General features: G+C 43.0%; 1 protein-coding gene across 4 annotated transcripts in view; it reads left to right on the top strand.

Moving 5' to 3' along the window:
- Nucleotides 1-23201, top strand: part of Garem1 (GRB2 associated regulator of MAPK1 subtype 1) — a 162800-nt gene that overhangs the window by 18832 nt on the left and 120767 nt on the right. The window contains exons 1-2 of one of the 4 annotated variants that reach the window (XM_040757890.1): nucleotides 16621-16639; nucleotides 19985-20075. The exons of 2 other annotated variants lie outside the window; for them this stretch is intronic. The gene's annotated coding sequence lies outside the window, so the exon portion shown is untranslated. Of the gene's footprint in view, nucleotides 1-16620; nucleotides 16640-19984; nucleotides 20076-23201 lie in introns of those variants that run through there. One more of the 4 variants, XM_040757889.1, reaches the window with a different exon arrangement.

Below are 23201 nucleotides of genomic sequence, written 5' to 3'. Positions count from 1 at the left end.
AACTCTTTTCAGAGGACAGGAGCTGAGACTAACATTGAGGATCCCAGAGTTTGAAATATTTGTGTCCATCCTTGCCAACAGCGGGGCTGAAAGGTAGCATCTAAGGACCAAACAATAAAGAGGAGAGTGGGAGGTGGCACTTAACAATATTAATAGTTTTCATTCTTGGCTTTTAAAACCCACATTCCCAAATTGTCCTCAATGGTCTGTGTATTTCATGTATTTGTAATGTCTACACATAAACCCCTATGTAAGGTGATACCCTTCACTTACCATAAGATGGAACTTGAAGAAACTCTAGCCTTTTTTCCAGTGAGCCTTTCTCTCTAGTTTCACGTGTCATAGCCCATACCTGTAGTTAGATCCCTTCTCTCACTGGATGACAGCAGGCTTTATGTTACAGAACGAAATAGCAAATACTGTGGAAACCAAGCAGAAATAGACTGGTACCAGCAGGGGTGACAAGAACAGGAATGACAAGGTGACAAGAACAATGATATGTCATGAACAGGCACCTGATCACACTTAGCTTCTAGTTTCAATAATCAGTAAATTCCTCCTGTCCTAAACATATCAGGGCCGGTTGTAAGACAGCAGGTAGACTTCAGAATTCTTCCCCTAATGTTAAATTGTTCATAGATAGACACACTCCTGTCTGAAGCCAGGGACTCCGACTCTAGGCTGGAGTGTTCTGAGCGATGTGAGCACCTCCTCGTGATGGGGTAAATCGCCATGCAGTAGATGCTACTGTGAATGGAAAGGCTTACCTCTTTCATTTTCACTTCGCCACTTTGCACTGAAGTCTTCAGTTCATTAGATGGTATTCGCTGATAGTGACTTTATTGTTATATATGTGTGCTGGGCCATGGTTTTAGCAGTGCCCTGTGACAGGGGTGCTACAGAAAGCTTCTCAGGAGTAGGAATATTCTAAATCACCAACTCACACCCATCTCACCTCACTTTGCTTAAATACTCCCCTACCAAGTAGCAGTGAGTTTGTCATAAGCCTGAGGTTGGCACCCAGGTGCCCCAGCCCACTCGGGCTGCCGATGGTCTAAGTAAATGGCATTTTACTAGAAGACAGCACACTCGGGCACATGCTTTCTAAGCTGCTTTTGCACTGCTATAGCAGATGTGAACAGAAATTACACAGCCCAGTAAGAGAGTCCACCAAGCCTAAAATCTTTACTATCTGCTCACTTGAGAGAACAAATTGACCAACCCTCATCTTAAGCTACTTGTTCTTAGCTCCTTAACTTCAGTGTTCGTTTATATGGATAGTGGTTACATGTCTGCAGATACTGCGAGACTGACAGGCTTATACATGAGTCTCTTTCATGCTCACTTAATAGATGATAGGTATGTAACAAAGAGATCCTAAAAGAAGCCCATTTAGGAATACAGTATTACAATCCCTTATTATCTGTGTCATTGTTACCTATTTGTGAAATGGCATAATTTCACAGACTAGGCTTTCACGTACCCACTCATGAGATACCTAGATGAGACAATCTAAATTATTTAATATAATACCACAGAGCATAGAACCGGAGAGCCAGAGTCACCCCATTTGACACAGCAAATCATGAAATTCCTCAGGTTAGTTTTCATTAATGTAACTGAAAACTGTGGAAATAAATTGAGAGCAAGCTTGCAGTGGGGAAGGCAGGTGGGAGGAACACAGAAATATAAGGCTCCCACCTTCAGGAAATGTTGAAATTTAATACTACACATTTACTATTAAGTTACACCATATTTTACAGCTGGTGCAGGTTTAGAAGATTGAAGGAAATCTGAATCTGTAGCTGTCTTGAAAGGTATTTTTCTTTGCCATAAAACAAATAGGTCAAAACTTACAGATGTCATCAGTTCATTGGTGTAAAAAAATTGTGTTGCTATGCTACAGCTCCTGAATTGGGGATTGTGTAGCTCAGTGGTAGACACTCCATTTAGAATCATGCATAAGACCATCAGGTTCAGTTTACAGCAGGGGTGGGGAGAGGAGAGAGAGAGGGAAAGAGGGAGGGAGGGAGAAGGGGAGGATGTTTCACAATTCAAAAGGCTTACTTTTCAATAAAGCCAAGGAAATTTGTATACAATTAGAGGTGAAGGTTTGTATACCATAGGGTTGGAGGTCACACATTCAATGTGTGACTTTGATTAATAGGCTTTTAATATACAAACAGAAAATCCAAAACTCAAGAATTTAGTTGAATTTGGTATAGAAAACTGATCTTTATTAAAGTTATCTGTATTAAATTCCAACCTGAAAGAAATTCTGAAATTTGGTAACAGATATTCTCATTCAGAGTCCTTGGGGGAAAACTACTTGCTACTGAGTGTACATCAGTGGTGGCGGTTGCATTGTGGATGTTTGTCTAGGACCAGCATACACAAGTAAAAGCAGCAAAGCTGCCTGTAATTGGTGCTCTTTGTGTGGACAGTGCAGCCAGGGCGTTGACAGCTGTGACAATTGAGCCCTGAGAAGATGAGGACAGTAAACACCCTCTAACAAGACAGGGCTGCCCACTCCAGACCACGCTTGGGAACACTCACCAGGGCTAGACTGCTATGTCTGTGCTATACACAGTTTCATCACCTCAGTGGCTTGGGAATTTAATCCCTGTTTTTATATCTAGAATCATCAGGGGAATTGCGTGAGGTTGGGGGATAGTGTCAATGGGTGAGGTGATCATCAGCGTAGGAAGTCTCATCCAAGCCATGTGCTGGGTCCACAATGACAGCAGTCAGGGAAACAAGAAGCCTGGTGCTTTTGTGCATCAGGCTACCCATTTCTGTTTGTCTGGGGGTTGTTTCCTGAACCAGTCAGGTGTGGCTTTCAACCCTCATTGTCTCTGGTCACTGTGTGTGAACCTGGAAAGTCAGGAAACATTTCTAAAGTTACCACCTTTCCTAGAACATTTCAGCATCCCATTTTGTCCAGGATTATCCCAGTTTGTGCTTCCGTTGCCAGTGCAATTATTTATAGTTCCCTTTCACTCTCAGAAGTACCCTGCTGGGGCTGGAGATGGTTCAGCAGATAAAACATTGGAGTCTGAATCTCTAGAACCCATGTGAAAGGCAGAAAAGTGTGCCAGCACATGCAAGCCCAGCACTCAGGAAGCACAGACAGGATTCCTGGGCCAAGATGGCTACCCAACTACCCGGAACTGTGAGCTGCAGGGCTCTCAAGAGTCCTTCCCTGCCTCAGTACAGTAGAGAGTGACTGAGGAAGACACCTGACATCAAAGTCAGGTGTACACAACACACACAGGCACATATATATATATTTGCATCTGCACAAACGCACATGAACATGCATACTAAATATACACATGCAAAGACTAGTGTCCTGGGTTGGGCAATACATTGGCATTCTATTGACAGAGGAGATAGTACCTCTAGCCTCATCATGTTGCAGTGATGAAACTAAATAACATAAAAATGAACAACGCAACTGTGTTTATATTTCCTGGTGTGCATGCCTCTGCTACTGAAATAATGTGAGAGTAATTTTATTCTATTATTACCTCACTGAACATCTTTGATAGATGAATTTGTTAATACTGTATGGCTTGGTTCCGGGGTTATTGTATATACTAATTAAATATTTGTGATTTGCTAGGTATTTCCAGCTTTTTAGACTGTGAACATAATATGGCACTAACAGTAAAATAATTCCATTTAGAACCCTACGAAACAAGTGAAATTTTACATACACAGTTTTGGCTATTTACTCTGGAAGTCTAACCTTCAGTCATTCAGCTTGGTTTCATCATCTTTTGTTAGATATCTGGCCTATATTCAAAGGCAAGACATTACTAATTCATGGATTCTAGGTATTACCATATGATGTAATTTTGACAAGACTTTATAATCCTCAGTCTTCTCTTGGGCTGTCTCTTTTCTGCTGACACAGGGAGTTGCCCTGGAGGAGTACACACCTCTGGGTGTGCAGCCGGTGGTTGCCAGTGCTCTGCTGTACTCACAGATCACTGGCATATACTTAATTAACAGAAGAATGTCTCTTCTGTTCATGAAGGAGACTCAGAGAGGCCTAATGGTCTGTTGGCCTCTATATGTATGTGATCCCGAATGAAAGCTATATACCTTTGATACATTCCACACTTCACCCATTAACTGCAGATGAACTGCATCCAGCCGCCTTTTACAATGAGCTGCCCTTCTCCCCGGTGAGGAACCTCAGAGCTCTGTGGTGGGCTAAAGAGAGCTGAAGGGTCGGGTGGGAAGAAGTGAGCTTGACTTGGTGGCAATCCAGGTGGAATGCCTCCAGGTGGCTGGTTTTTCTTCCATCTACCTCTGCTCTTCCGTAGGCCCCATCCTGGCATCTCTGACTAGCAGCAGATCTAGACAGATCCAGTTATGGAATGGGAGGCAGGACTTACCCCTGAGCAGGAGGTGTTGGCTGTATTGAGCCTTGAAAGCCAGCTGAAGAGAGCCTGCTCTCTCTCTCTCTCTCTCTCTCTCTCTCTCTCTCTCTCTCTCTCTCTCTCTCTCTCTCTCTCTCTCTCTCTCTCTCTCTCTCTCTCTCTCTCTCCTCTTTGCCATATGTTCCCAGGAGCATATGCATTCAGTCTTTGGAAACAGCTGATCTGGGAAGAGGGAAGTGAGTCTTCCTCTCCAGTGCTGGGTTATGTATCTGGGCAGGCTGGAAAGGTGGTGATGGGACCCGGTACTGCTGGGGATGGTGTGGTGCAGTGGGCATCATTGTGCCCACTTCTGCTCTAACCTGGTTTCCTTGATGATTGTCCTCACAGAGTGACTACCCAACCCAGAAGGGAATGTTAAATGTCTGTCAGTCCCCAAATGTGCAGTGGGATTGCTGCCGGCTTTCTCCATATGGCGTGCCTGCAGAAAGACCTCTAGGATCAGAAAAGACCTTGTATGCCAGCACTGCAGCCAATAGATGACACATAGAAGCCTAGGCCAGAGTTCCACTGGCTGAATCTAGCACATTGACCACTTGATGGACATTGGTTTGTTTCTGGTTGGGGCTATAATTCACACTGCTGATTAAGTATTTGTATGCAAGTTATTGTGCGAACATCTGTTTTCATTTCTCTTGGCTACACATTTAGGAATTGCTGAGTCATATGGCACTTCTGTGATGAGTCATTTGAAGAACTGGCAGAATGTGTCCCACAGTGTCTGCACCCTTTTACATCCCTGCCAGTGATGTATGGCAATTCCAATTTCCACATTATTTGTACTTGTCTCCTGTCTCCCAGCAGGTGTGCCAGGTCTTACAGTGGCTTTGATGCATGCTTTTCCAATTAACCAAGGGTGATGAATACCTTTTGTACCCATTGATGTTTGTTTATCTTCTTTGGAGAAATGCTTCCTTGAATTGTGTGTTTGCTTTTAAACTGGACTCTTATTTATGCAGAATTTTTAAGAGTTTGGGTATGATCTGAGTATAATGCCTTTGTCAGCTAAATGTTGTGCAAGTGTTTTTTCCCACTGTATGGGATATCTTTTCACCTTTCTTGAGGATATCTTTAGAAGCACAAATGTCACCAAGTATTAAATACTGTTTTTGCATTGCTTACACTTTGGGAGTCAAATATGAGAAAATGTTGGTACATCCAAGGTCACTGCGTTTGCTCACGGACTTTCCTTTTACAGTTTAGAGTTGTAGCTCTTACATTTGGAACTTTATCCAATGGGTTAATTTTCATATGAATTATTGTTTAATACTGAATTGTCTGCATTGTGTAACTGTTTTCCCTCTAAATTATCTCTGGTGTTTCGATTCCCTGAAATTAGATGGAAAGTCTTTCACGCGTCTGTCCTGTGTTTGCTCATTTGAGGGCAGAGGACCCCTTTAACGACATAGCTATTAATTTCAATTTTTAAGCTCAGTGCTATTATGAGATGAAGAATACTCATTTTTCTCTTCTACAGTAGCAAGTGCACTGTACTTCTGAACGCTCTTGCTCTGTTAACCTGAACAGTTGGCCTCTGTTCTAGAACAATCTCTTCATTTTCTACCAACATTTGTTTGGGATCTTTCATTGAAAGCATCTCTCTTCCCATCAGTTTCCTATTTAACAATGAACAGAGCCGCTGGGCAGAGAACAGAAGCTGAAGACCTGCAGGTGACTTGGAAACCCTCCTACTGTCTTTTCTGTAAAGGCTGGGAATTCACATCCATTCCCAAGTTGAGCTTCTGTAGCTTCCCAGCCTAGCCTCCTCCGGTGATTTTCAAGCAGACTTGTAAGAAAGTCACCCATTGGCTTTTTCTTATTCTTTGCTATGCTTACATCAGCATCCGCTGTACCACTCTTTCTTACATTTATGGATGTCAGGATCTGTATCTCAGAAGAGTTCCTTCCTGGCTGAACCACTGCACAGTGAATGAAAAGCCAAGATGGAAGTCTTCCATTGAAGTCGCGTGCATAGGTTCCTGTTGACGCATCATATTCTTTGTTTATACCTAGTTTTTCAGGTGTTTGAAACCTATTTCAGCCTAAACAATGGAGCTGGATACTTTATATCACTAAATACAGAAATTGGGGATTATTTGCTACACACGTTATTGTTGTGCTATAAAGAGCAATAGACATTATAGAGACCGTAAGTTTATGTGGTTTACTTAGCGGGGTTAAAAAGAATAATGTTTTCAATGTAATTTTTATTTTTACAAGGTCAATAATAGTTTTTGCGAGGCAGTTCAGTAATTTGGTCTTGGCAAAGCTGCTGTCAGCACTTCGGAGAGTCTTCTGCAAAAAGCAAAGACAATTTGCACCTTGGACATGACAGAAGCAGCTTTCACAGCAGGGCTTGCATTCAGGGATAGTTGTGAACTGCTTCCAGGGCTTGTTGGTGACCTTCCCAGGGATGCCATCAGCTGCACCAGGGACAGGAAGTTTACTATATTTTGGAATGCAAGAAAAAATATCAGCACATTGTTTCTGCAGATGACTTTACCAGCACTTTTCTTTCTGTGAAGGATGGAGAGTGTGGGCTGTGGGGCGGGGGGAGATTGCTGAGTGGGTTGGCTTGTCTGAAGAAGGGGCCCTTTTATACTGGGCACTGAGGACCCAAGCAAAGCAGGGGAATAAAACCAGAGCAGGCCGGCTTTTGTTTCTGGACACAAGGGAAGGCTTCTGTGTGTTTGAAAGCTGTTGTGTCTGGGTGAGCAGACATTTAGCAGAGAGCACAGCCTGGGAGGAAGCTCCAGCGTGAGCTGGAAGGACATGAGCAGCTTCCCTGGGCTGCTGCCTTCATCTTTGCCAGACGCTGTCTTCTCCGCTGTCGGCCGCTAGCACTGGGCCCCATTTACTGAGTGCCGTCCACCGAGCAAGGAGCTTTCTTGAGTAACCCTTGTGATTCTCTTCCTCTTACAGAGAGGGCTGGAGATGGTTGTCGGATTTAACTGACAACCTACACACAGCCCAGATTCTTTAGTGAATGGCAGAAAAACAGTTCTAAGCCAAACTAGATGCCATTTTCCATATCTTCATGTGCATATTGTCCAAGCACCTCTCTTCACTATGTCTCAGAAGTCTGCATTAGTTACTATAACACAATACCTGGACGATGTAACCTAACGGAGTAAGGGTGTGACAGAGCACAGCATGACAATTAGAGTATAAGCACCCTTTAGTTCATGGGAGATGAGCCATAGTGGCAGGGAGGGTATGGTGGCTGGAATGGACCAATCTGTGCCAAACAGGAGAAAGGACAGAACCAGAACTAGCCCTATGCTATGACCCTTAGGGCTTATTGCTAATGATCGAAACTACCTGGTAGGCCCTGTGTTCTGAGGTTCTGTTCCAGTTTCCTAAACAGTGCCTCCAGCCAGGCACCAAGTGCTCAGTGGGGACAGTTCACACTGAAACCATTCCAGGGTCATAAAAAGGCCTTTGAGAGAAAACACATGGACTGTGTAGTCCTGCTACCTCCTCTGTTTTAGAGATACACACGGCTGGTTTTCAAGTGAAAACCTGAAATCTATTATTTTACCAATTTTTATTTTTTTATTTTATTATGAAAGCACTAATGGTGAAAGATTTTGTATATTATCAAAGAATATGTTGACAAATGTACCCTAATAGTGTGCCTCTCATCTAGAATTCTACTTTATGCTTGTTAAATAGTCTGAGTTATTTCAGACAAACTTTTGCTTTTGAACCCATGAAATAAATGTGCATTAAAATCAGGCCTCTCAGCATTGCTTTTCTGCTCAGCTGTAGAGGCCCTTGTTCCCCATACCAGTGCCCTCCCTGCCATCAAGGGCACTGCTGATACAGCATTTCTTAGGGATGCTGATGTGGCCTCCAGGACTTTCTTCCCAGTTACTGATAGTCCCTACAGTAGGCATCAAATACAACAAAGACACATGCAGCTGCCATCTGACCAGCAGTGACTATAACATACATCCCAATTTGAGAGATTCACTCCAGAACCAAAACTTCATATTGTAATATTTCAAGAAGAAATGAAATCCAAAGCCCAGGTTTCTTAACTTCCCCCCTTTAATAGGACCCGCTGATAACGTTCCCAGAACGTGCTTGTGCTCATTATTAGTAATGACAACAGAATAAGGCGTGGCCATTATGGTGTTAAGCAGAGCTTCTTAGTTAATTCTTTCTTGAGAATTTGAACTAGAAACATCAATGGCTATGGGATCAGAAGTCACGATACCATGATGGAGAGAGGTGCCCAAAGCTCTTAGAGCCGGGCAGAAGCAGTGTGAGCAAAAGTAAGGTACTTAACTTCTCAGTACTTCGGAAAGTAAGCACGGTAATTTCCACCTCAGGGATTCTTAAATTTCATAGCTGATAACTATAGAGCCTTTAAGATGTTGCTTAATATGCCGGTAAGTGCTCAGTCAATTAGTAAACAGATAATGACCGGTAGCATCAGGAAGTAGACAGCAGAGGATGCCGGCCAGCAGAGAGGAGAGCCTGACAGAAGCTGTGGAAGGGGCCCCTCTGCCCCAGGGACCACACTCAGACTAGGACTGCTCTACACTGGAGCCCCCTTACCTCCTGGAGGAACCTAACCATGGGACTCCGTGGGCCACACCCAGCATGCTTGGGCCATGGTAGGGGGTCTTCATAGGAGATCTGTCTCAGGTTGCAGTCACCCTGGAGGAGGAGGCTGCAAGTTGCTAGTTTTTGTTCACGTTGCCAACGTTTCTCCAAGTGACCAGAGGAAGGCGCTGCCACTTCCAAGCCTGTCCCACTCACTTTGCTATTCCTGTGGCTCCGAGGAATTATGTTCTTGACATGGCTGTGCCCAGGGCAACAATACACATTCTCTGAGGACTTAACCCACTTTTTACACGTTCATTTAGGCTGCCTCTGCTCCCTTCTTTTTACACACTCATTAAGGGCTTCCTTTGGTCCCCACAGGGGAGTGTTCTAAACTAGTCTCCTTCCCTACTGGAGGAGACCAACCATGAGATCCTAAGGGGAAATGAAGAGTAGAAAGTGGAAGGCAGAAGTTTGTTTATCTAGAACTTTCCCCATGTGCACGGTTGGTGTGTGTGGTACTGGAGCCTGGTGGTTGGTGGAGACCACAGGAAGGCAGTTGGCACTGGTAGCTGCTCAGGCTCCACCTCTCAGCGTTGCCCTTCTTAGCTGTGCCAACCTCTACTGTTCTTACTCAAACCCCCTTTAAAACGTGGGTTTGTCTCTTGGCTGCTCTGTTCTTTTTACAGTTAAAGCATTTTACCTGCTTCCTCAATATCTTCTGGTCAAGAAAAAACTCAGAGTAAGGGCAATCTTCAGGTTGTAAACCTACTGGTCTCCCAATTGGAGAGGATTTATAGGACTGGAGAAACTTCCAGAAGCAATTACCTTATCAGAAGTCAGTTAGCCCCAGTAATAGTGAAAAGTTTCTCCCTGTACAGCTGCCTGCTTGGGACTGTTATCTGACCGCCAGTTCCATGTTCACCTGATGTGAGCCTTGCCTAAAACCACTGTTCTGATTCTCATGCATTTCTGGGTTTTGTGGGCGGTTTGTTTGGTTTTGTTTTTTCTCCCCTGTATCCCTCTGGGCAAGAGCTTTCTTCTCTAATTCTTCTTATTAAAAACTAGCCTTTAGATTTTCCAGGGCCTGGCAAGCTCTCACATTCTCACTTTGGTGGCTGTCATGTGGATGAGGAGCTGGAGTGAGGATCTCCGGCCGTCATGCTTAATGGTATTTACTTGTGGAGGTAGGGCAGAGGCAGACGCTAAGACCTAGCTGCTTCTCTTTCCACGCTCACCTGTCCAGCAAGCCTTGCAGCTTTGGCTGGAGGAAATTGCTTCTGCAGATCTACTACCTTGAGAGGCTGAGCCTTTATCCCAGACTAGTCCCTTTACGTCTGGATTGGCGACCACTGCTGTCTTGAAAGCAGTCTTTGAAGGACGCTGAACCACTGTCACACTGAGCCTTTCGTCCTGCTAGCTTCAGCCCCAGGGACTGGGCAGAATATTGGGTCAGAGGCAGTGACGTTCTCTGGTCTCTCCAAATGCTGCAATGGAGGAGTGGCCAGGAGCAAAGGTGTCAAGCCTTCATTTTTATAGAGCCCAGAGCTGAAACCCAGGAATTTCTGCTGTCCACAAGTTTATGAAGGAATGTGTCTTTTACTTTTGTCTTTGAACAGTTATCTCACTGCCAACTCTGAGTTTCTTTACCAGCAAAGTGAAGCTAAGGCCCAGCTTCAGAGATTGTGTCTGACATGACTGTCTCTTCCATTCCTGGTGCCTTGTAAAAGCTGTCACCTTTTACAGAGTTTTCAGTTCCAGCTATCAGTCTAAAGTTTCTTGTCCTTTTATCCTTTTCATCCTTTCACTAAAATTAGGGAGCATTAATTCTCCAACTTGGTTCAGGCTGCCATGATGTTAATTGTAATTGCATTAAATGCAGATCATTTTTACTATTGCAAGTTTCCAATTTCCCCAATCTACAGACATGCTATGCCTCTTTATGTCTTTGTTTTGTTTTGTTTTGTTTTACTTCTTCCTAACATTTTGATATTTTCTACATGTTTTTCTTGGTATATATACTTAACTATCTTTTTAAAAGTATTATCAATGCTATTATTTGAAATTATTCTCTGATTATTAGTTGCTAATATATAGAAATGTGGTTGACTTTTGAGAATTATCTTTGTATCCTTTAGCCTTTATTAATTTACTTACTAGTTCTTGGAAAGGTGTTTTTATTTTTATAGAATTTTCTATGTAGATATTCATGTTCTCTGCAAATACAAACACATTCTCCTTCCTCGCCAATCTATAAGATTTTCTTTTCTTTTTTTTTTATCTTAATGGAAATGGTTAGAATTTCTAGTGTTATGTTGAATAAGAGTGGCTCTCCTTGTCTTATTATCAATCTTGAAGGGAACCACCTGAGCTCTGGGGATGGAGCTCGGGTTGCCAGATTGGTGGCAAGTTCCTTTACCCACCAGGTCGTCTTGTAGGCCCCAGTCAACGTGTCCAGGTTTTCAGTTTTCCAAGTGTCCTTCTCTTAGCAGAACTTTCTTTAGTGTTTCTTCTGGAGCGGAACTGCTGATAGACTTTCTCTTGGTTTCTCTTCATCGTAGAATGCCTCAATTTCAACTTCATTTTTCAAGGATGGTTTAGCTGCTGTGGATTTTAAGTGGACAGGTCTATTTTTACAGCTTGAAAAATACCCACCTTCTCTCTGGCCCATTTGAATCGTGATTTCCCTGTAGGTGGCATGTCACCTTAATCAAGTTACCCTTGGATGTTTTCCCTCTGTGTGCAGTATTTGATTGTGGGATATCGTTGCCTGGATTTATTTGTTTGTTTGTTTGCTCATTTATTTATTCCTTTTTGTGTTTTTTTTGAGACAGGGTTTCTCTGTGCAACTTTGGATTCTGTCCTAGAACTCACTCTGTAGAACAGGTTGGCCTCTAATTCACAGAGATCCACCTGCCTCTGTCTCCCGAGTGCTGGGATTAAAGGTGTGGGCCACCCAGCCAGCTGCCTGGATTTCCTTAAGCCTACCTTTTCTAGTTAGAGCTTTGAATCTGTATGTTTGTATCACCCACTGGATTGCAGACATTTTCATCCAGTCCTTAATTTTTTTTAACCATCTTACTACTTTCGCTGTCCTCAGCTGTGATAACACAAATGTCATATTTTTGGGGTTTTCACACCTGGAGACTTGTGTGTCATTCTTTTTTCCCCTTTCATTTCTTTCTTTCTATTGCTCATATTAGGAATTTCCTGTTGGTTTATCTTTAGATCTACTTGCTTTTCCTTCTTCATGGCTCTGAGCTCTATATGCTACACCGTAGACAATCTTGGTCCTGGTCAGCAGACTGTACTCTGACTCAGTTCTTGAAATGTCTTGGAAATTGCTTAGGGTGAAACCCATGTATTCTCAGCCTGTAAATGAGCCTAGGACTGCATGCAGACCAGCTCCCTGATCTCTGATATCCCTTATGTTCCCTAGAGTTCTTTTTTCAGCTTTCAGGCTAAAAGATACAGTTCTCATATTTGCTTCTGTCCACAGCCAAGTAAGAGGACAAGAGACCCCCACCCCACCTCAGGAAGGGGAGCGATGGTAATTTGTCCTATGGTCTTGGGACCAAAGTTCCCTCAGGCAGGAGGATTACCCTTCTGAAGAGTTTTGGGAACCTGGTCAGCATTTACCACCACTACATCACACTAGCTTGCTTAAAGACTAGTGTGTGACTGCGTCGAGTTCCTGCCTGCTGCTACTCACTCTAGAGCATCCTTGGGATAGATAGTGCCCTCTGCATGCTGTCCAGGCCTTATAACTAGATGTGGTAGTACACACTGTGCTGTGTCTAATCCTCACCCCTGATGGCTGATGCAAAGAACTTGGCTCTCCTGAGCATCTCAGACAGGCTGAGACCCTTGGCTTTCAGGATGTTTGCATATTCCATCAACCCCAGAAAACACAGTTTCTGAACCTGGTATCACTAGGAGAACAAATAAAACAATCAGAATACAGTGTTTTTGTATAAGCCATTCTTGTTACCACTACCCCCTCAAGTCAGAAACAATGTACATAGTAACTAACACCAACTCCTTCCATCCCCTTTGCTGTATTTGTGTAAGCCATTCATTTAGGACAAACATTTAAAGATCAGATTCCACACTTTCAATACACCCTAAAATGTCAGCACATCAGTTCTGTCTTTGATCCCTTTCTCAAGTACAAAGTTGTTCTTCAATGTTAACCATTTCTTCTGCTCGCCTGCCCTCAGTTGGACCCTGCTGAGCAGTAACTGTTTTCCGTTCTATGTTTTTGCTTGTGAGCCTAGCCTTTAGCTGCTGAGCCATCTCTCCAGCCCCTGTTTTCTGTTCTTACTGATGTTCTGGGCTATTAGCATATGAGCAACATTTTTGGTTGTAACTGGTAATTGTGTCATGAAATTTCATGTGTCATTTTCTTGATAAGTAAGAGGGACAATCCTTTAAAAAAAGTTCACATGACAGCGATTGTATTTCAGAATTCAAATGAAAACAGCAGAAACCAGACCGACCGTTGTTTTGTCATAGCCTTTGGTTTCGTGTTATTGGATTGTCTAAGGCAAATATGATACCCATTCTTCTTTGTCTCCATTAATTAAGTTTGATGTGCCGAGAGTGCTCATGCATTTTCCTCTCTTTGGTTGTGGTGTGCTCCCTTATAGGCATAGTGTAGCCCAGGAACAGTTAGAGTAAGAGAATGTCATTCTTCTGTACAGGAAGGAATGAACTGGAAAGAAGGGCCATTCATTTAGAACAAAGTTCACCTTGGTTGGATCACTGCTTTTCCCTGAGAAGTCAAGTGCCCTTGATCACCGTAGATTACAATACTATCAAAGACCTAAGCCGGAAGCATAGCCTAGGAGCTGAAACTATCTGGTTTTCCTCACTTCCTGTCCTCAAAGCATGAATTCACTTTTAGAAGCCCAAGTACCATGCTGTGGGGTTCAAAAATGTCATGGTAGCACCAGAATTCAGAGCGGCTTGCATTTGTGCCTTGAAGTACAAGTGACTGCAGTGGGGAAAAGGACTTGTTTTGTTGGGAAGAGGTTGGCTAGGCTTTGTTATTAATGGCATTCTGGGAAATGGGCATCAGTGGCCAGACTGCTGAAGTTATTTTATGAACTGACTGCTTTGGTCTTCATGATACATAATCCCAACAGGTATATCGCTGGCTCCAAAATGATGAAAATTAGTTAGATTATCACTGAGAAATAAGGAGTAAATTTCCAGTAGCCAGTATAAAATGACATGTTCTCTTACTAAGTCACCTATAACTAATATAAAAGAAGTCTGACAGTGAAACAGGGCTTAAATGGCATTCCTCTTATATGTGGATGAACAGAATGAGGGTGAGCTCAGACTACAGACTGGAGACTCTTAAGTTGGCTAGCTTTCCTTCCTCCCTATCCCTATCACCAAGAACAGGAAGGTATCGTTGCCATCTTTGCCTTAAAGTTGTTTTCACTTCATTCTTTCATTTGTGTGCATGTTTTAGGAGGCACATATCCCATGGTGCTCTTGTGGCAATCAGGACAACTGTGGGAGGTAGTTGTAGGTCCTGGAAATAGAACCTTTACCCACTGAGTCATCACCGCAGCCTCCCGTCTTCAGTCCAAAGTCATTTCTTGATAGGGAGAGGCAGTATGCAGAGAAGCATAAGATATATTGTATTAAATGCTTTTTAAGACCCATACTTTTGCTAGTACTTGGCAAATTGTGCAAAGCAAACTTGAGTTGCTTCATGAAAAAGGGAAAATACAGGGCCACCCAGAATCCAAGGGCAAGGGGTGGCAAAGGCAAGTCTGGCTTTTAACATTGCAGCAGGATGTTGTTGTCTCTAACACGTAGATTAGAGAATTAGCAGTGGGGGGGGGAGGGAGAGAGAGAGAGAGAGAGAGAGAGAGAGAGAGAGAGAGAGAGAGAGAGAGAGAGAGAGAGAGAGAGAGAGAGAGAAGAGGAGGAGGAAAAATGCATTATTTTTAGTTTGCAGTTCCATGTTGGCCTGAATTCCTATCTCTTTGACTTCATGCATCTAGCGATCAGACACATCTGCAAAGGATTGAGAAGACTGAGGGTGGTCAGATTTCTCACTTAGGGTCACATGTCCATCCCCATGAAATTGGCCATATCTGGGAAGATGAAGTGCCCCTGCTCCAGGTTGTGGCCCGAGTTCCTCCTCTGGCATAAGGGGATAGAAAAGTGAGAGGATTAAACAAGACGGAACTCTCCAAGAGCGTTGATCCCGTGTTCAAGTTCACCATTTTATAATTAAAGCCTTCCATGACCTGCAGCCTTCATAAGACTTGTGAGTTCAGCTTTTCAACCATTTTTACTCAGAAACAACCAAACTGTGTTAATGGTTTCACCAAGGTATTTGCTCTGTGTCTCAGAGATTACTGCATTTCCAGTAGTTTCGTGTATTTCTTAAAGAAACTACTTCATCCCCCCATATATAGCCCACCGTCATCGTCAGAACTCTGTAACACACACTCCATTTGCAGTAATGATCTTGCAGAGCTCTACTTAAATTGTACTAAACCCCGCCTCTCCTCATTCCTTCTGTTGTGTTGGAACGTTTTAGACCTAAACGACTTTAACTTACAATTTTAGAAAGTATAGCTTTAATATAGCCATAAATGATATGGCATTTTCTGAAAGGTCACATTTTTTTATGGTTGGAAGGAAAATTGGAAATATTTATGAGTCATTTGAATTGTCTGAATGAATTTAAGACCAGCTTTTCTCTCCATGTTTAGATGCTTGAATTTAAATACAGAGATCACTTGTCTGCATATGTCTGATTTTAATTCGGGGGATGTGGCAGGATGTAATAATGCAGTCCCTCGGGCCCAGACTACAGCTACATTTCCACATTTCAGAACTGAACTCTAGTTGTCCACATCAAGTCAAATGAAGCAGGTGCTCTGGCTTTCTCTCCAGCTCAGTCACTAATTAGCAGGGTGACTTTGGGCTGGTTCTTTTACCCCTTGGAACTTGAGTTTCACTCACATATTAACTTGGAGAAAGAGTAGACCTTTGAAAACAAGTTAGCCTCATTCTTGGAAAATAATTGCTGCACAGTGCATAGTTGCAGCTGTCATCATTTAGTTAACATGCATGTGTCTCTTGCATAGCATAACTTCACCAGTGAGAAGCCCCACGCTGTTTAATGTGCCATGTCCTCTAAGGCTTCCAATGCAACTTTATATGAATTCCTATCTTGGTGTTCTCAGAAGCTACAAGGGAACATCGGGGCAATGAGAATAATAAAAAATTTAGGAGGCTGGTGGCAGGTTTACTAACAACTCTAGTGGAAAACTGGTTGAGTGGATGAAACTTATGAACATCTAAAGTGGAATTAAAAGGATAATTGCTGTAAAATAAAAAATGGTAGTGATATATTTGGAGACATGAAATAGAGAATGAAACTATACATAGTAAGGTGAAGGGCATTTGAACCCAGAATTGCTATCTTACTGGATGTAACTCAGTGGTAGAACACTGGCCTCCTGTGGTGATATATTGTTTATGATATAATAAAGGTTGCCTGAAGGATCAGAATGCAAAGCTAGCCACAGTCATAGAAGCGGGGCAGTGGTGGCACACACCTTTAATCTCAGGACTCAGGAGGCAGAGGCAGATGGAGCTTTGTGAGTTTCAGGCCACCCTGGGCTACATGAGAGTGTATTAGTCTAAAAGGGAAACATCTCATGCCTTTAATTCCAGCACTAGAAAGGTATATGAGATAGGGGCAGGACATTCAATATTCAGTCTTAGGCAATTAGTCTCCAGCCACATTGGAGGTAAGAACTCACTGCTGGCTTGCTGCCTTGCTTCTCTGATCTCCAGCTTGAACCCCAATATTATTGTCTCTGAGTTTTTTTTTTATTGTGTTACAACCTCTAGTGTACACTCTTGAGTGTAGGGATTGCAATTATATCATGGTTCTTTCATGTATGTTAATACCCCACTTTTCTCTAGTTCCCCACTTTCTGTTCCAAATCATAAGGTGGTAAAGAGCAGAAAATGAATTTTGTGACCATCAAATGAGACATTCTTTGACCTAATAGCTTAGCAGACGATGGAGGCAGAGTTCCCCTCTGTTTATGGATGTACTTAGAATCACTGTTTACCTGAAATAATGGCAAATTACATTAGAAAGCAAACACCTTCCTTAGGAAGTATGCACAGTTGTTAATGGGTAAGTCTCCAAATGAATGCGGTAATTATATTTCCTACCATCTACCATATATGGGAGAAAATATGTTTCTTAAACAAGAGCTGTTTAGTTAACAAGAGTTTAAAAGCTAACTTTATAGGGAATACACTCAGCACAATGGATGAAAATACAATCAAGCCGTAACTAATTAATGTATGCCAACCCACTGGGGTAAAAATAGTGGCACAAGGAGCCAAGCACTCTTGGAGATGACCCTTCACTCAATCGCAAACACTAAATTGGGAATGGTACAGAATTTTAAGTGCCCTTTTCTTGGGCCTTGCTGTTGTGATCTTTCTTTAGAACTGTTCTGATATACCCTTCGGAAGGCTGGCCTCTGTGAGTGTTGCCTGTGCCAAATCACAGCCCAGAACAAGGGCCTGTTCTGTTCAGTTACTGAGAATAGTGCCTAGTCAGTACTGTTTGACAACATGCTGAACCAAGAGAATGTTAAAGGATGTTTGACAAAGTGGGCAAACGGCCTGATGTTTACAAGTTCTGTTTAGATGGGAGTTGATAGCGTCAGGAAGCTGTACTTAAGCCCCCCTTTAGAGATTTTACTGAACACATATGGATTTGTGGAGAGCAAATGACTTCTTCTGGTTCCAAATATATGCGATCTCTCAGACTTAACTCTATTTTAGAGTCTGATCCTTTTCCTTTCTGGTTTGAAATGTATCAGACCCTGGTAAGTTGCTTTATTTTACCCGAGCTCTGGCAGTACTGATTACATCCTGGGATACACCTCTGATTGTTTCCTTTCTCGTGTCTTTGACTTGTATGTTAGTATCTGAGGTCTAAGAATAAATAACTCTGTGCTGCTAGCGATGTAGCTTATGAGAAAATTAAATTGTGTTCTTATAGTGTCAGTGCGTATCTGGTCTTATAAAGATCAGTGACATTTAATGTTGGAAGGGGAAATAACTGTGGAATACTTCTGCACTCTATTTTAGTGTCACAAGGCAAGCATTTATCTTGCCTTTACTTAATCATTGCTCTTTAGCATATGAAAAGCCTCCTGTTGGGTGATGAAAGTTGCTTCCATTTTTTAATGGATAATTCACAGTCTATAGTCAGATACCACATAGGAAACAATACAGGATGAAGTACAAAATATTGTAACTTTGGGGCTAGGGGGAGTTCCTTGAATTAGGCATTTGCCTTACATCTCCTTTGGCTAAAAGACAAGATTTAGATCCCTATACTTCTTTTAACTGAGAAGGTTCAGCGCTTTACCAACACACATTAAGCTTAATCTGAATCACATTGTTCCTCTAAGTTTATAAGTTGCAGTTTATAAGTCGCAGTCATATCACACAGCAGTAGTAGCTTGTGACTGCATATACTGGCATTAGAGACCAGGAAATGTGAATTAATACATGAATTAATGCATATTCAATATGCACACCCCCCACACTGATGTAATTCTGTAATTCTGTGAGGCATGATAAATGCTGAAGTCAGAGAAAGAGGACAGTCATCAACTAGTTGTTAATGTACTGCTGAAGGGCAAACGTAGAATAAACTCAGGTCTGTCTTATGTTTCATTTCATCATGAGCCTGCACCTGTGTGGCGTTTATTATTCATTGAACACAATTGCCGTCCTTCATCCCTAATCCTCAGGGCAGATTAGGAAAGAGTACTCTCACATTTCTGATTAGGAGACCTCCTTCCTGGATCTCCAGACTAACTAGGAGCACACATTCAAGGTTGGGCTAGGGCTCATACTCAGCACAAAGACCAGCACTCGTACTCACTCGGCTGTACATGTGGCAGCTATGACACCACATTGAGATATGCAGCGTATGTGAACCGTCTAGGTGTGAGTGTGAGATCCGAACACCTCATTGGTTTTTGGAGTAGGCAGTTTGGCTGTCTGGGGCTTCAGGTTTGTGCCTAAGAAGCAGGAAGCTGAATTCTGTTCTTGCTGGTGTCACAAATGAGGAGTTTGTACATTTCCTCAATTATCAAACAAAAACACTTCAGCTCTAAAATTCTCTGACTCCGCATTTAATTGCTCCTGTTGCTCTCAAAATTGTTGCTTAAAGAAAAAAAACAAAAAGTCAGCGCTGTATGGTCAACCTAGATGTAAGAAGAAACATTTTGATGTGTAGCAGCCAAACCCGTTTATAAGATGGCCCCAGACAAGTCTTTCTCCACACCAAATTTTATGCTACATTATAACAGGAAACTCTCATCCTGTATTTAAAGACTAGAAAATGATGCAGAGTATGTTACTTGGGAGTTTATTCCACAGACATATAGTGAACGTTGGCACAAGGTACTTAGGCTGCTGAGACTTAAGTTAGAAGGACTCTGAAGAATGACACTTCTCAGGAGAACGAAATGGTCCCATCTGTAGGAGGGAGGGACCTATACCTTCAAGGGCTTTACCAGAAATGGGCTTTAGCGACTGGCAAACAGCTAACACATCATCTTAGGCAGAAGGAAATAGCTTGTATCTCACTTGGCGTGCCCCAGGAGGCTTGGAAGGAGATGAGGAAGAGCAGATCCCTCCGGGATTGACAGATGAGATTCTGGAATTGCTTACTTGGGCAAGTAGAAAGGGGATAAGTTCTCAGCCACTTGGATGAGCATGAGAAACACCATTCCTCCTGAGCTAGCAAGGCACGGGGTTGGGGAGGGGACTCTACCAGTTTTTGCCAGTGGCTCTACTCTGACTCTAGCTAGCTTTATCCTTTACTGTGGCTGTAGGTGGGTCATGGGGGTTTCATATTGCACCTCACAGAGTTAGACTAATTTTTTTCTGAACAGAGAAGAGTCATCAAGGCTTTCCACGCAGGATAATAATAACATGAAGCAATCTGCATCCGGAAGAATCCAGGAGCTGTGAAATGGTTAGAAGGTAGGCAGAGGTGAAGAACAGACGCATGAATGAGGGGATGGGAGATGAGAGGTACTAAGGATAAAGATAAGTCATGTTGACTCCAAACTTGCTGTGCCTTTCTGTATATGAACCATTTCATCCTCACAGCAGCCTACTCAGTAGCCCCTTTTATTACAGGCATCTGCATTCTATAGAAGAGTAAACTGAAGTGAAAAACTTTGACACTATGTGGAGCTTTAAATACACTTGCTGACAACAGCTAATAGAGTCATAAACATAATCCCAGGGGATGTTTCATGAGTGATGCCTCCTGATGACTCTGGGTGGAATTCCAGTGTGTGCTCTTTGTATAGCTCCTCAGAAGTATTTGTAAGAATTTCTCTTAAATGGGTAGGTAGAGGATTGTGGTATGGCTCAGAGTGTTTGCCTATCATGTCTAAGAGCCTGGGTTCGGTCCCCAGTTCTGCAGAAATTACATATATGCAGCAAAATGTTGGGAAGGGAACTGTAGCCTTAGTCTCTGGGAGCAGTTTAAGCCCCAAGGTTGTAAGACTGCCATGGAGACAGCTGTATAATACAAAGTATTCGTGTCTATGAAACCAATTAAGTATTGTATAGCTCTCCTGTGTCCAGTTTTAGAGTCTACCTTTCGCTGGGTAAGAGGAAATGGAGAGGGTATGTATACGCATGGCTTCCCTGTGTGTGGGTGCATGCACACATGTGTGCTCCTTGGATTTTTTGCATGTTGTTTGTGTGTGTTGAGGTGTGCATATGTGTGTGCGTAAGCCATTTTCTGACTTATTCACTGAGTCAAGGTCTCTTAGTAAAACCCAGAACTCATTAACACAGCAAGTGTGGCTAGGCAGGTTGCTCCAGGGATCCCTGGCTCTGTCTTGTGCATGATGGAAATACTGATGAGCCTCCATGCCTTTTACATGGGTTCTGAGGATTGACACTAGGATGAGCTGTCTCTCCAGGCCCTACTTGGTTTTTAGAAGGACATCTCCTTAGCGTGGGGCTTGCCCAGTCAGCTGATTTGGGTGGCCAGCAGTGTCCCAGGGATTGACCTGTCCCTGTCTCTCCAGTGCTGGAATCACAAGCACATGCAACATTTTTGTAGCTAAAAAGTAGGTTCCTGGGGTTGACCTGAACCACTCACACATGTGGAATCAAGCAGTTTACTGAGCCATCTTCTGAACTGCTGAAAATGGTCTTCATGCTCTTTCCACACCCAGAAGTTGTATGGTTTGGTGATAGATAAATGCCATAGGGACAAATCTGAGTCCCTCCCCTGGGTTAGGTTTAATCCCAGCTGGGACAGTGGTGAAGACTCTAGAATGTAGATTCCAAGGAATAGTTAGTTCCCCCATGTTAAACCCAGGAGATAAGTGTGTAAGAGTGGATAATGTTCATTTCCACCAATGTCAGCTCCTGGTGCTTTCAGGATTTAAAAGTCTCTGAGCCTAGCATACCCTGACCCCTGATCCCCAGACACTGTTCCTCTGTCTTCCTTCTTCCTAACTAGTGTTGAAAACTAGTCAAAAGAGCAAAGCAAGGAAGCCTTACAGCTTAAGCATGATGTGTACAGTATTATAAAATTATTTGAGGCATTGATAATTATACACAATTAGCTTCTTAAAAAGCCAAGTGAAATTGTTGAAAATCACTTCAGATTTCTTTCTTAAACATAAACGAATTGGTTTTGGCCTCATCCATCTCTCAATTAAAGTTATCTGATGTCAAGACTATGCTTGTCTCTGGAATCGGAGTGAGGCGCATCCTCTTGGCCTGGTTGCAATGCTAATGAAGCTGTCACCCTCTTTCTCTCTCCTTTCTCACCTCAGGCAAAGAAGCAATGTTCACATAACATCATGTCTCAAAGTATTAATTGATTTTCATGGATTTGTATGCATGGAGTCACTTCGAAAATTACCTTGTAAACATAAAATTGTACCCATAATACTCATTAAATTCTGTAGCTGCCTCGTTTGAACAACTGGATTTCCTCATCCATGATAGGCAGAATTCTGAGATGGTCCCTTGTTCTTAGTCCAAGTGTTAGCAACACTATGATATATGATATATAGATATGACAATGAGATACTATAGATATAATTAGGACCATCAATTAATTTACTTTGAAACAGGTAGTGTCTCCTAGCCTTTAAGTTAAGGAGTGTCTTCGTTTGGGCTGTACAGCAAAATGCCATGGACTAGGTGGCTTGTGTTAGTGCTCTGGAGACTGGGAATCTGAAATCAGGTGGCCAGCATGGTTGGGTCTGGGCAGGGAGTCTTCTCACTGCAGAATGCTGACCCCTCCTTTCTCACTGCAGAATGCTGACCCCTCCTTGTGTCCTCCAGTGGTGTGAAAAGAACGGGAGCATTTGGGGTCCTTTCATAAAGACACTCTTCTTATTTCGGAGTGTTCTATCTTCACCAAATGACGATCTCCTCAAACCCACCAACCTAGGACCTAGGACCTCCAGGAGAGCCCAGACAGACAGTGCCTTGGAGGAAGACTGGCCCAGCCTGTTCGGCATGCCTTTTCAAAGTCAAGCTGCGCTCTAGCAGTTCACAGAGAGGAAGTCAGGGGACCGGAGGATGAGAGGGCTCTGCTGTGAGACAGTTGCTGTGCTGCTGGGTTGGGGTGAGAGCCACGGAGTAGGCCCTCAGACCAGCAAACTCTGATCAGTAGTCAGAAAACACCATTGTCAGCCAGCAGCTCCAACCGAGGCCCCAGATCAGATGAGAGTGTGGCCAGCCAACAGGGATTTCAGCCTGATAGGTTTACTGTACTTAACTCCCTGGCTAACTGTCCCTTCTTGCTTGATCTCTAAGTCAGCTGGTCTCTTAATCAGCATTTTGTCACTTTGGCAGAATTCCTAAACCAACAGCTTAAAGGAAGAAAGGCTTAGTTTGGATCATGGTGTCAGAGGTTTCAATAAGGTGACAGTGGGAACATATGTGACCAGGAAGCAGAGAGAGAGAACTCAGGAAGAGGTAAAGGGCATGATAACACCTTCAGACTAGTTCCCACCTCATTAGTCCATTCAGCTATGGGCTCATCACTAGGTTAACCTAGCAGGAAGTTAGCCACTCATGATCCCGTCACCTCTGGCTAGCACCACCAGCTGGGGACCGAGC

This window comes from Mesocricetus auratus, unplaced genomic scaffold, assembly GCF_017639785.1.
Source record: "Mesocricetus auratus isolate SY011 unplaced genomic scaffold, BCM_Maur_2.0 Super-Scaffold_100015, whole genome shotgun sequence".
Lineage (NCBI taxonomy): Eukaryota > Metazoa > Chordata > Mammalia > Rodentia > Cricetidae > Mesocricetus > Mesocricetus auratus.
Note: the sequence above shows the minus strand (reverse complement) of the source record. Positions and strands in the feature narration are given on the sequence as shown.